Raw genomic sequence first — 11,050 nt, 5'->3', positions numbered from 1 at the left:
CTACCCTGAACCCCTGTGCAGCCCCAAACTGCTGCTGCAGATTCAGGGCCAGAAGCAAAACCAAAACGGAACAAAGAATAAGCTGACACAAACTGCTGGGTTTGGAGGCCTGGTAGCCCCCTCCCAAAAGACACGTCCCAAGACACCTGGGCTAAAGGATTGTTCCTTCAGGGACAAGAGGCCCTACAGCAAAGCCCCTTGTTTTCTCCGGGGTTTGGTCACCAGAGAGCTGCCCACCAGCCCCTGGCCAGAAGAGCACATCTCCTCCCGGGGGGCAGCTCTCACTGCCACGCTGCTGCCCAGGGAGCACAGGGGGGGAGAGTCAGGACAGCTGCAAAAAGTTCATGGGACTTCTCAAAGGGGAAAAAAAGGAAAGAGGAAATAACCAAGATCTTTTTACCAGGCTGTCTGGGACAAGAGCCATCAAAACATGAGAGTGGGTGACGGACAGCTGGGGAGAACAGTCGGGATTCCACAAAAGAGTCCAGACAGCATGAAATCAGAATGAGAATGAACATCAGGGAGGAAGAAGATATATTGACAGGAAGAAGATATATTGACAGATGGAAGGTTTTTTAATCTGAGTTTGGTTTTACTGAAAATTTTCTGCTAGATCCACTTTTAAGAAAGAGTGCAATAAAAAGAGTCATTCTCTGTGGGGGTTATTGATGAGGAAAAAAAAAGAGTTATAATAGTATTGATTTGAGGTGAATTGGTAAAAAGTGTCAATCAACAGAGTTTAGTGGGAGAGAAACCAGGAGGAGTCACACCAGTCACGGCAGGAGCCAAATCCTGGGACCAGCTGGGGAAGGGAAGAAGCTCTAAGTGGGGTCCCCGATGCAAGCCGGTATTTATATGGTGCCTGACTTCTGAGCACAACCACACTGGAAAATAACAGCAGTAACACCTTCACAACAGCCATGAAGGAGCATTTGTCACTGGGTATTTCGCCCACGCGCCATCGTTCCGCGGGCTGCCTTCTCCCAGACTCTGACCCCCAAAATTCATTCCTGAAAGATCCTAAAACGCCTCACAAACGGGGTTTGACACAGAAGTAGTGACCCCCCCAAGGTGCAGGCAGCGGTGTTAGTAACGGTCAGCACCCCACCAGAATTCCCTGCAGGCTGTGAGGAACCCTGCTGCACCCAGGGCAGACACAAACCCTGTTCAGAAGAACCTCTGGCACGGATCAGCTCCAGGCAGGGTGGACAAGGCCCTCTGAGGTCCTCTCCGGCTGTTCCTGTCAGTCCACGCTCCGTGACAGAAACCCCCTGGGTCAGAGCTGCCCGGGCTGAGGCGTTCACGGGAGGAAACTCTGCCATAAGCTCCGGCAGGAGCAGCAGCCCGGGCAGTTTGTCTCTGGGCTCTGTCTGCCATTAGCGATGGGATTCACCCACCAAACGGCTCCCGGCCCCCCACAAATACCCAGCCCCATGCCGGGGGAGGGACGGGGAGCTGCTCCCAGTGCCCCGGCCCCGGCCCTCTGACAGCAGAGCCGCTGACTTTAGGGCTGTGCCGGCAGCGCCAGGCTCACTGCGGAACCCACCCGAAGCCCTTTGGCACTAACGGCCCCGCTGGAGATGCCTCAGGGCTCGGGAGCTACAGCGAGAGGCAAAACGGGGTTCAAGCGGCCCCAGTGCCCGGGGTCGCTGCTCCCCCGGGCGGGCTGAAGGACGGTGCCTTCCAGCCCCGAACCGCCGCTCCCCCCGTGTCAGCTCCCCGGGAATTCAGCACCACGAGAGCCCGGACAGGCCGCGGGGCCGCGGCGGGGGGAAGCCGCCTCTCGGGGTTTTTGCCCTTCTCCCGCCCGAAGCTCCCGCCGCTCCGGGGTGCCGCTGTACTCACCCCGAGCGGCTGCTCCCGCGCAGGGGCCGGCCGAGGCTCCCTCCTCCCGGGGGTGCCCGCGGGGGGGCCGGCGGGGGCCGGGCGGAGCGGCGCTTCGCTCCCGCGGAGGGCGCCGGGCGCGGGGGGGGCGGTTTCCCCGCCGCCTCCTCCCGGCGCCGGGGCTGCGGGGCCGGCGGGGGGCGGGGGGCGGTTCTCGGCGCGGGGCCGGGACGCGGCTTCCGCCCGGCAAAGGCGGCCGGTTCGCCGCCGCCGGCAGCGAGAGAGCCGCTCCGCCCCGCCCCGCCCCGCTCCCCCCGCCGGCGCCCGGGGCTCAGCGTCCCGGCCCCCCCCGCCGCTGCCCCGGCCCCGCCGCCGCTGCCTGCCGACCCCCCCCGCCAGCGCCGGCCCCGGCGGGAACCTCCGCGGGTGCTGCCGCCGCCTCCGCCGCTGGGAGCGGGCTGAGGGGAGGGGCGGGGCCAGGAGACATCGGCAGCGAGGGAGGGGCGGGGCCAGGAGACATCGGCAGCGAGGGAGGGGCGGGGCCAGGAGACATCGGCAGCGAGGGAGGGGCGGGGCCAGGAGACATCGGCAGCGAGGGAGGGGCGGGGCCAGGAGACATCGGCAGCGAGGGGGGGCGGGGCCAGGAGACATCGGCAGCGAGGGAGGGGCGGGGCCAGGAGACATCGGCAGCGAGGGAGGGGCGGGGCCAGGAGACATCGGCAGCGAGGGAGGGGCGGGGCCAGGAGACATCGGCAGCGAGGGGGGGCGGGGCCAGGAGACATCGGCAGCGAGGGAGGGGCGGGGCCAGGAGACATCGGCAGCGAGGGAGGGGCGGGGCCAGTAGACATCGGCAGCGAGGGAGGGGCGGGGCCAGGAGACATCGGCAGCGAGGGAGGGGCGGGGCCAGGAGACATCGGCAGCGAGGGAGGGGCGGGGCCAGGAGACATCGGCAGCGAGGGAGGGGCGGGGCCAGGAGACACTGGCAGTGAGGGAGGGGCGGGGCCAGGAGACATCGGTAGCGAGGGAGGGGCGGGGCCAGGAGACACTGGCGGCGAGGGAGGGGCGGGGCCAGGAGACATTGGCAGCGAGGGAGGGGCGGGGCCAGGAGACATCGGCAGCGAGGGAGGGGCGGGGCCAGGAGACACTGGCGGTGAGGGAGGGGCGGGGCCAGGAGACATTGGCAGTGAGGGAGGGGCGGGGCCAGGAGACACTGGCGGTGAGGGAGGGGCGGGGCCAGGAGACATTGGCAGTGAGGGGGGGCGGGGCCAGGAGACATCGGCAGCGAGGGAGGGGCGGGGCCAGTTGCCGTGCGGAGAAATCACTCCATAACTGAGGGGTTATAACGCAGGTTTGTTTATCCAGCGCCGGGCGCATGGGGGATCGCTCCACCACAAGCATGCGCGCCGTTCGCAGCTCCCGTCCGGCCTCTCTGTTACAAAACAGTGCGTATTCATGGACGCCTGTGCAGATCCGTGCTCTATCCCCCCCCTCGCTCCTCATGGTAATCAGGTCTCCTCCCCTTGCGCCTGCGCGATGAGTTCTTCAAGTTCCGGTCAAGGGTCGTAAATTTCTGGGCCAGGGTCGCACAGATGAAGCACCTCTTCTTCCTCGCTGATGAACTTCTCACCCTGTCGCTCTGCGCAGGCTCAGTTGTTCCCTAGGCCCTGGCCAAACCGCCAGGCCGGTTTGTGCTGGAATCCCGGATGATTTGTTGCTGAACACCCAACTTCAGGGACCAGGAGAAACTCCTCTTTGAGCTGTCAACGGATACAGCCCGGGTATCAAGAATAACACCAGTATGGTTTGCCAGCTTGATCCCATTTTATTAAGCACAGAGCATCTGATATACTATTGGGGCGTGATCGCATACAGGTAAACAAGCTGTGATTGGTTCTAAGCTACTGTCCACACAACAGAACTCATATTTCATTGGTACAACGCGAGAAGCACACGCAAGAAGCACGAGCCTATGGACTCCTACTCAATGTTTCAACTTCACTCCATAGCTCTAGGTAAGGAATTTGCTAAACAATAGCTCTCTGTGCAGTGGCAGCCAGAGAGGAACATTGAACAGTGAGTTCTTTACACAGGGGCAGCTAGCAGAGAGTTACTCATGTCGGTATCAAGGACCAGGTGGCCGTTATCTTCCAAAAACTTCTCCACAAAAATCCTCATTTTTCTACAATTAAGCCTCATTTATTTGGTCCAAATTCTCATTTTTATACTCCATGCATTCATTTTTCAGAAACAATCCCTCAAATTTAGGGCACAATATCTATTTCAAAATCAAAAAGCTCCATGATTTTCCTGATATTCCTCATTTTTCGACAATAAGGCCTCTATTTTTATTGTCCAAATCCTCATTTTTATAGTCCAAGCATTCATTTTTCACAGATAATGCCTACTATACCCCATTTCAAGGCCTAAAAGCACCTGTTTTGTGTGAAAATCCTTATTTTTCGAAAATTAGTTCTCATTTTTATGTTCCAAAAGCTCATTTTTATACTCCAAGCATTCGTTTTTCAGCGACAATCCCTCACTTTTCGAGCACAAATCCCATTTCAAGGTGAAAAAGCACATTCTTTCTGTGACAATCCTCATTTTTCTACAATTAGGCCTCATTTTTATGGTCCAAAAGCTCATTTTTATACTCAAAACATTAATTTTTCACAGACAATCCCTCACATTTAGGACACAAAACCTATTTCAGGATCAAAAAGCACCGTTATTTTCCTGATATTCCTCATTCTTCTTCAATAAGGTCTCTTTTTTTACTGTTCAAATCCTCATTTTTATAGTCCAAGCATTCATTTTTCACAGATAATGCCTACTCTACCCCATTTCAAGGTCTAAAAGCACCTGCTTTGTGTGAAAATCCTTATTTTTCAACAATTAGTTCTCATTTTATGGTCCGAAAGCTCATTTTTATAATTCAAGCATTCGTTTTTCACCTGCAATCCCTCACTTTTCTATCAAAAATCACATTTCAAGTTGAAAAAGCACATTCCTTGTGTGAAAATCCTCATTTTTCGATAATTAGTTCTCATTTTTATGGTCCAAAAGCTCATTTTTATAGTCCAAGCATTCATTTTTCACAGACAATCCCTCACATTTAGGACACAAAACCTATAACAAGGTGAAAAAGCTCCATTATTTTCCTGATAATCTTCATTATTCTACATTAAATCCTAATTTGTCGGTTCTGAAATCACATTTTCATACTCCATGCATTCATTTTTCACGGACGATCCCTCATTTTTTGGGCACAAATCCCGTTTTAAGTTGAAAAATCAAGATCTTTTTCTGAAAATCCTCATTTTTCTACAATAAGGCCTAATTTTCAGGATGCAAAATGTCATTTTTTTACTCCACGCATTCATTTTTCACAGAGAATCCCTCACTTTTCAGGCACAATTCCCATTTCAAGGTGGAAAAGCACCTTCTTTGTGTGAAAATCCTCATTTCCTACAATTAGGCCTCATTTTTATGGTGCAAAACTCATTTTTATGGACCAAGCATATATTTTTCACAGAGAATCCCCCCCATTTAGGGCACAAAACCTATTTCAAGATCAAAAAGCTCCATTATTTTCCTGACATTCCTCATTTTTCTACAGTAAGGCCTCTATTTTTATTGTCCAAATCCTCATTTTTATAGTCCAAGCATTCATTTTTCGGAGACAATGTCTACTCTACACCATTTCAAGGTGAAAATCACCTGTTTTGTGTGAAAATCCTCATTTTTGTACAATTAGCTCTAATTTTTATGGACAAAATCCTCATTTTATACTCCAAGCACATTTTTTTCATATACATTCCCTCACTTTTCGAGCACAAATCCCATTTCAAGGTGAAAAAGCACCTTCTTTTTGTGAAAATCCCCATTTTTCTACAATTAGGCCTCATTTTTATGGTGCTGTATTGGGTCTGGCTGAGCTGGAATCGGTTTTCCCCTACAGCAGCCCCACGGTGCTGTGGTTTATGCTGGGAGCTGCAGGGTGTTGGCAGCACCCTGGGGTGGTGGCTGCTGCTGAGCAGGGCTTACACAGCACCAAGGCTCTTTCCGACATTTCCCCCAGTGGGACGGGGTGGGCGAGATCTTGGGAGGGGACACAGCCAGGACAGCTGACCCAAACCGACCCAAGGGATATTCCAGACCATGTGACGTCTGCTCAGTAGAAAGCTGGGAGAAAGGAGGAAGGGGGTGGGTCACACTCGGTCCTCCGAGGCAAGCACTCCGCGTATGGGAGCCCCGCTTCCTGAGAAGGCCCGACATCGCCTCTCCATGGGAAGGAGAGAATAAATCTGTTTGCTTTTGCTTCCGCGCGCGGACTTTCGCTTCGCTTTGCTTATATTAAAACTGCTTTTGTTTCACCCACAAGGGTTCGTTTATCTTCTTTCCCCTCTTTACCCTGTTGAGAAAACAAAGGGAAGGGGGGGGGAAGTGATAGAGCGACTTGGTGGATACCTGGCATTTAGCCAGAGTCAAACCATCACAGTACCTCAGTTTCTCTCTTTGTTAACATAACAGTCTGTTGTTTGGCATAACTGTACCCTGGGTTTTTCCTTTGTTTACCTCAGATGGCTGCAATCAGCTCCTGCACAGACCCATGGCCTTGCTCTCTGGAAGCCGTTCTCCAACAATTCCCCCTTTTTCTTTTTGTGCAGGCTGCACAAGCATAAATTTACTAATATTTCTCATCATACAACTATATGCTTTTTTAATAATTACTACAATCAATAGTACTATTCCTAATCACCGCAATCCTTCTTGTAACAGACCTTGTAGCCATAGGGACAGACCAAACAGAGAGTGTAACCATTTGTCTCAAGGATTGACAACCACTTGTGTTTTTTGTAAACGTTGCTTCATCCATTGTAATTGGTTTTGAATTAATTGACTGTGGTTGGGTAGATTAAAACAACACATCCCATCAAAACCTTTACATCCATGCCCCTGGGCAAGTAAAAAAAAAAGTCTATGGCAGCTCAACTCTGTAATACAGCGCGCCTTAAACTGTCGAAGGTACCTTATCGAGTACAGAGCATCCCACATACTATCGAAGAGCAATCACATGAAAGCAAACAAACTAGGATTGGTTCTATACCACTGTCCACAAGCCTTCACGCCCTCTGTGGTTGGTCCCGTTATGGCGTTCACACGCAGTTCTTCTGTTAGGCAAACATCTTATTTCCCACAGTCCAGCATCCTTATTTCTTTGCTACTCACGCAGTTTCTCATCCTCTCGGCCTTGCCGGTGTTCTTCCCAACAGCTACAGCCTGATTACAGTGAGGCCACTCAGTCTGGATCACTCATGACATGTCCGCTGTTTCCCAGGCATTCCACAAATCCCCCTTTTTGTTTTTGAGTGATCCTGACCCCTTTTATTGTTCAGTCCATCTTTCTCATAAAACACTTCCACACACAGGTTAATATCATTAAAAGGATTACAATGACAATTTGAACTGTTATTCAATGTAAAAACAAAAATTTTTTAATCATCTAATAATTGGTAACCTTTTAGTCAAATCATTATTAAACTCCCTTCCTTCTTCAAGATGTAAACTCATTGTATAAACACCACTACAAAACCTAGTGCTGTTCACCGGTACTGCTGAAGGAGTCACATCTTGCCATCTCAGCCAGATTGTCTGATTATACCAACCATAATGACCAGTACAAATGCCATACCAAACAGGGCTGGGATGGGTCGGCAGCAGTTGCTAAGCCCAGGCAAAATGCCTGCTGTCCTGATTGATCTTTCCCTGCCACCTTGGCACAACTCTGCAGTTTCTTATCTCTCTTCCGAGGCCTGTTCTTCATCAGAGCTTAGCTGTTTGTCAGGAGCTGTGTGAGGCCGATGCCTTCCAGCCCTCCCCTTTCTTTGTTTTGCTGCGGCACCTGCAAGACTTGTTTGAGAGCTGTATCAGTTAAGGGTTAGACAAACTTCAAAAGACAGCATACTTAGAATAGTTCTAATTACAAAGAGTAGACTAATTTCACTATCCATATTTAAGGGATATGACTAAATAGTACAAAAATAAACGGTGAGGAAAATACGGTACTAACATTCAGATCCGCAATCGCTGGGGAACCCTGGATGCAGCGAGAATTCAGAGTGCCCTTCCTCACAAACTGGAAACCCTACGCGATGCGTCCATCCGTAGGGGAGGCATCCAAAGTCGCTGCAAGCAGGTCCGGCCTTTAAAGTAACAGGCCAAAATAACTGGCAACTTTCTTTGAGCGGAAACATCTGATTCCATCCTCCTGTTGGGTTCCACCTGGAGCCTGGCCAGTACTCCAGGGGGAAAACCAAGGGAGTTTCTAAATAAGGTTAAACACTTGAGCTCTCTTCTTACAGCATCTTATCCTTATTAATAACTATATTTTATCTAAACTACATTTTGCACAAGTGACTAGTAAGCCTAGATATTTCATTAAGGAGTTACAATTACTGTTAGCATTTTCTCTTAAAAGAATTGGCAGCTGTAGTGTAGTTTGTTCTGTTGCAGTAGCAAACATTACTCAGACATTCCGCTTAAAAGATCAGTCGAAGAGACCCCAAACTGTCAGCACAGGGGCACCCACAGCACCCACAGCTGGATCCTGAGTGCTGGCTGCCTCTCACCCTCAGCTGTGGTTGCACACACCCTGTCGGTGACCACTGGAGATGAGACCTGTGCAGACACCAGCATCACCTCTTCCCCAGGTTATTAATGGAAATGGTCCTTCCCAGTTCCCCCTTTCCAGGTTTTTGTTAACGCTTGAGCTTTGCTCTGGACTTCTTGTTGATCTGGTATTTGTGATGAAAAACGACACAATACTGGTGACACCTGTAACACAGGGGAGATGTTTAAAGGTTTGAAGAGATGGAGTCTGTCTGGTATTCAGGGCAAGTTGCAGGGATGTTTTTAGCTGGATGCCTTGATAAAGAAAACTGTTTTTGTGTTGCTCTGACATTCTGGTGGAAAAAATGCATGCGTTTTACAGCAGAGCAAATGGCTGACCTGGAGCCAAGCTCTCTCCCCGCTTTTGTTTTTGCAAAAGCACTTTCAAGGTCTGGTGCGCTCTTTCTACGATGGTTTGTCCTGTGGGGGAATGCAGTATACCTGCGATGCTTGTTAGCTCTACGGTGAAGATCTTGTTTTGCTTTCTCTGTAAGTACTTTGGGTGATGTCAGTGAAGGATCTTTTCACAAAATATCAGATAAGCTATGCAGATCATCATGAGTTAGGCCCACGACGGCTGTATCCAATTTATGGCTCCTAACAGTGTCTGTAAATCTTTTAAAGTCTTAATAACAGTTTTAAGTTGTTACAGGACAATACACACAGGTGATTCGGTTTACAAGGTGAGTGTCAGGGGGGTTTCAGGGTGGGTTGTGCTACAGTGGTGATTAAGACAAATTTGATCCAATTTGAGTTCCTCACTGAGTCATACAGTTATGACCCCAAAATGCAATAGGGGTTTCCAATATAAATGGATGAATATTTGCTACCCAATTTTCTGGGCCTCTTACATGAATGAGATCCTTGCTTTAAATCGTTACAGCATGACACCAACCCTGAAAAGCATTTGAGGTACCAGGGCTAACAGCCAATCTGCTCACAGATATTATGGTCACATCTGCACCGGTATCTAAAATGCCTGTCAGCTCGGCAGATTTTTTAGCTTTAACGAGAGTACATTTTACCAGAAGTTAACCTTGTGTTACTGTTTTAGTCCAAAAAAATTTAAGGGGTACCTGCTGATCCAAATCCTGAGTAATTGCAGCTTCTTTAACAAGCTGAACAATTTTTTACTTTTTTGTTACTGAACATAGGGGTACAGACCATAATTTTGATTTTTCTCTTCATAACCAGCATCTACGACCCCTGGTAAAACAAACAACCCCTGTAAGGTTGCGGATGACTTTTTAACAATATTTCCATTAGGCAGATGGTTCAGAGGTGCACTCTCCCCGCAGAGCACGCACCTAAATTCAAAACAACAATCAGCACAGAATGACTGCCTCCCGCTAGAGGAGGTGTTTCACCTGTAACACTGAGAGCACTGAGCCCGAACAAACCGCAGCGCCGATGCCCCAGCGGGCGGCACTAGGACCCTGCAGTTCCTGGCCGGCCGCTCCCCTGGGCGGAGAACTCCGCGGCTGCAGTGGCCGCGTCACACACACACACACACACACACACACACACTCACACTCACACACACACACACACACACACTCACACACACACACACACACACACACACACACTCACACTCACACACACACACACACACACACACACACACTCACACACACACACACACACACACACACACACACACACAGAGGAGCTCCTGACACTCATCGCTCACAACATAAAGTGACAGCTATTACCCAGACGAGGACTCCACTGAGAACATCTCCAGCCCGGGCCGCATCCCCCTGCCGCTTCTGGCAGGGGGTGCCGAGCGCGCGGTGCCGGGCTCAGCCGCAGGCGGCCGCTCCGCGGGGGGGTCGGGGAGGCCCCGGGCCGCCGCCGCCAGCTCCGAACGCTGAGCACGGAGATGTACACGCTCGGTTTTTCAGACAGAGCGCTGTGCCGGCGGGAATGCCGTTTTTTCCTTAAAAGTGTTAGCCAGTTTTTATGGGGCCAATCGATATCCCTGAGCCATCGCCTCCAGTACAGCTGGTGTAGTCTGAGGTTTTGCAGCCCGTTCTTATTAATGCTTAAATCTTTAATAACGGAAAAATGCCGTTCTTCCCAACGTGGCTGATGACTCGGCTCATAGCTTACAGGAGTAAGAATTTTTCTTGCCATGTCCATATTCCCTTGCGCCAAAGTTTTTTCGCCTCACTTTTACGTTTTTTTCGCCTCACTTTTATCTATGGATCATCCCCAATTAAAGGAGGACACAGACCAGACAGTCCAGATTCTTTTTCAGGATTTACAGCATCAGGGTCTAAAAGATTATCACACCGTTCTGCTTCTTCAAACAATAAATTTGGCTCTTTAAAGTGTCCCTTAGCCTTGCCCAGACCAATCAGCGCGGCTAAGTTTTTTATCAGACTTACTCCCCGCTTTTCTAAAAAGCAAAATTTTAAGGGCTACCTCTCATTCCTTGTTCCTGCCCGGGCAAAATTCCTCAAATTCCTCAAATTCCTGGTGCAGCTTGACGACCTTCCACAAAGTCCGATCAAGTAGCCAGACACCAGTGAAGGCTTTTCCTGGGTAATCA

The sequence above is a fragment of the Athene noctua genome, unplaced genomic scaffold (genome assembly GCF_965140245.1).
Source record: "Athene noctua unplaced genomic scaffold, bAthNoc1.hap1.1 HAP1_HAP1_scaffold_48, whole genome shotgun sequence".
Classification (NCBI taxonomy): domain Eukaryota; kingdom Metazoa; phylum Chordata; class Aves; order Strigiformes; family Strigidae; genus Athene; species Athene noctua.
This window is presented reverse-complemented; position numbering follows the sequence as displayed.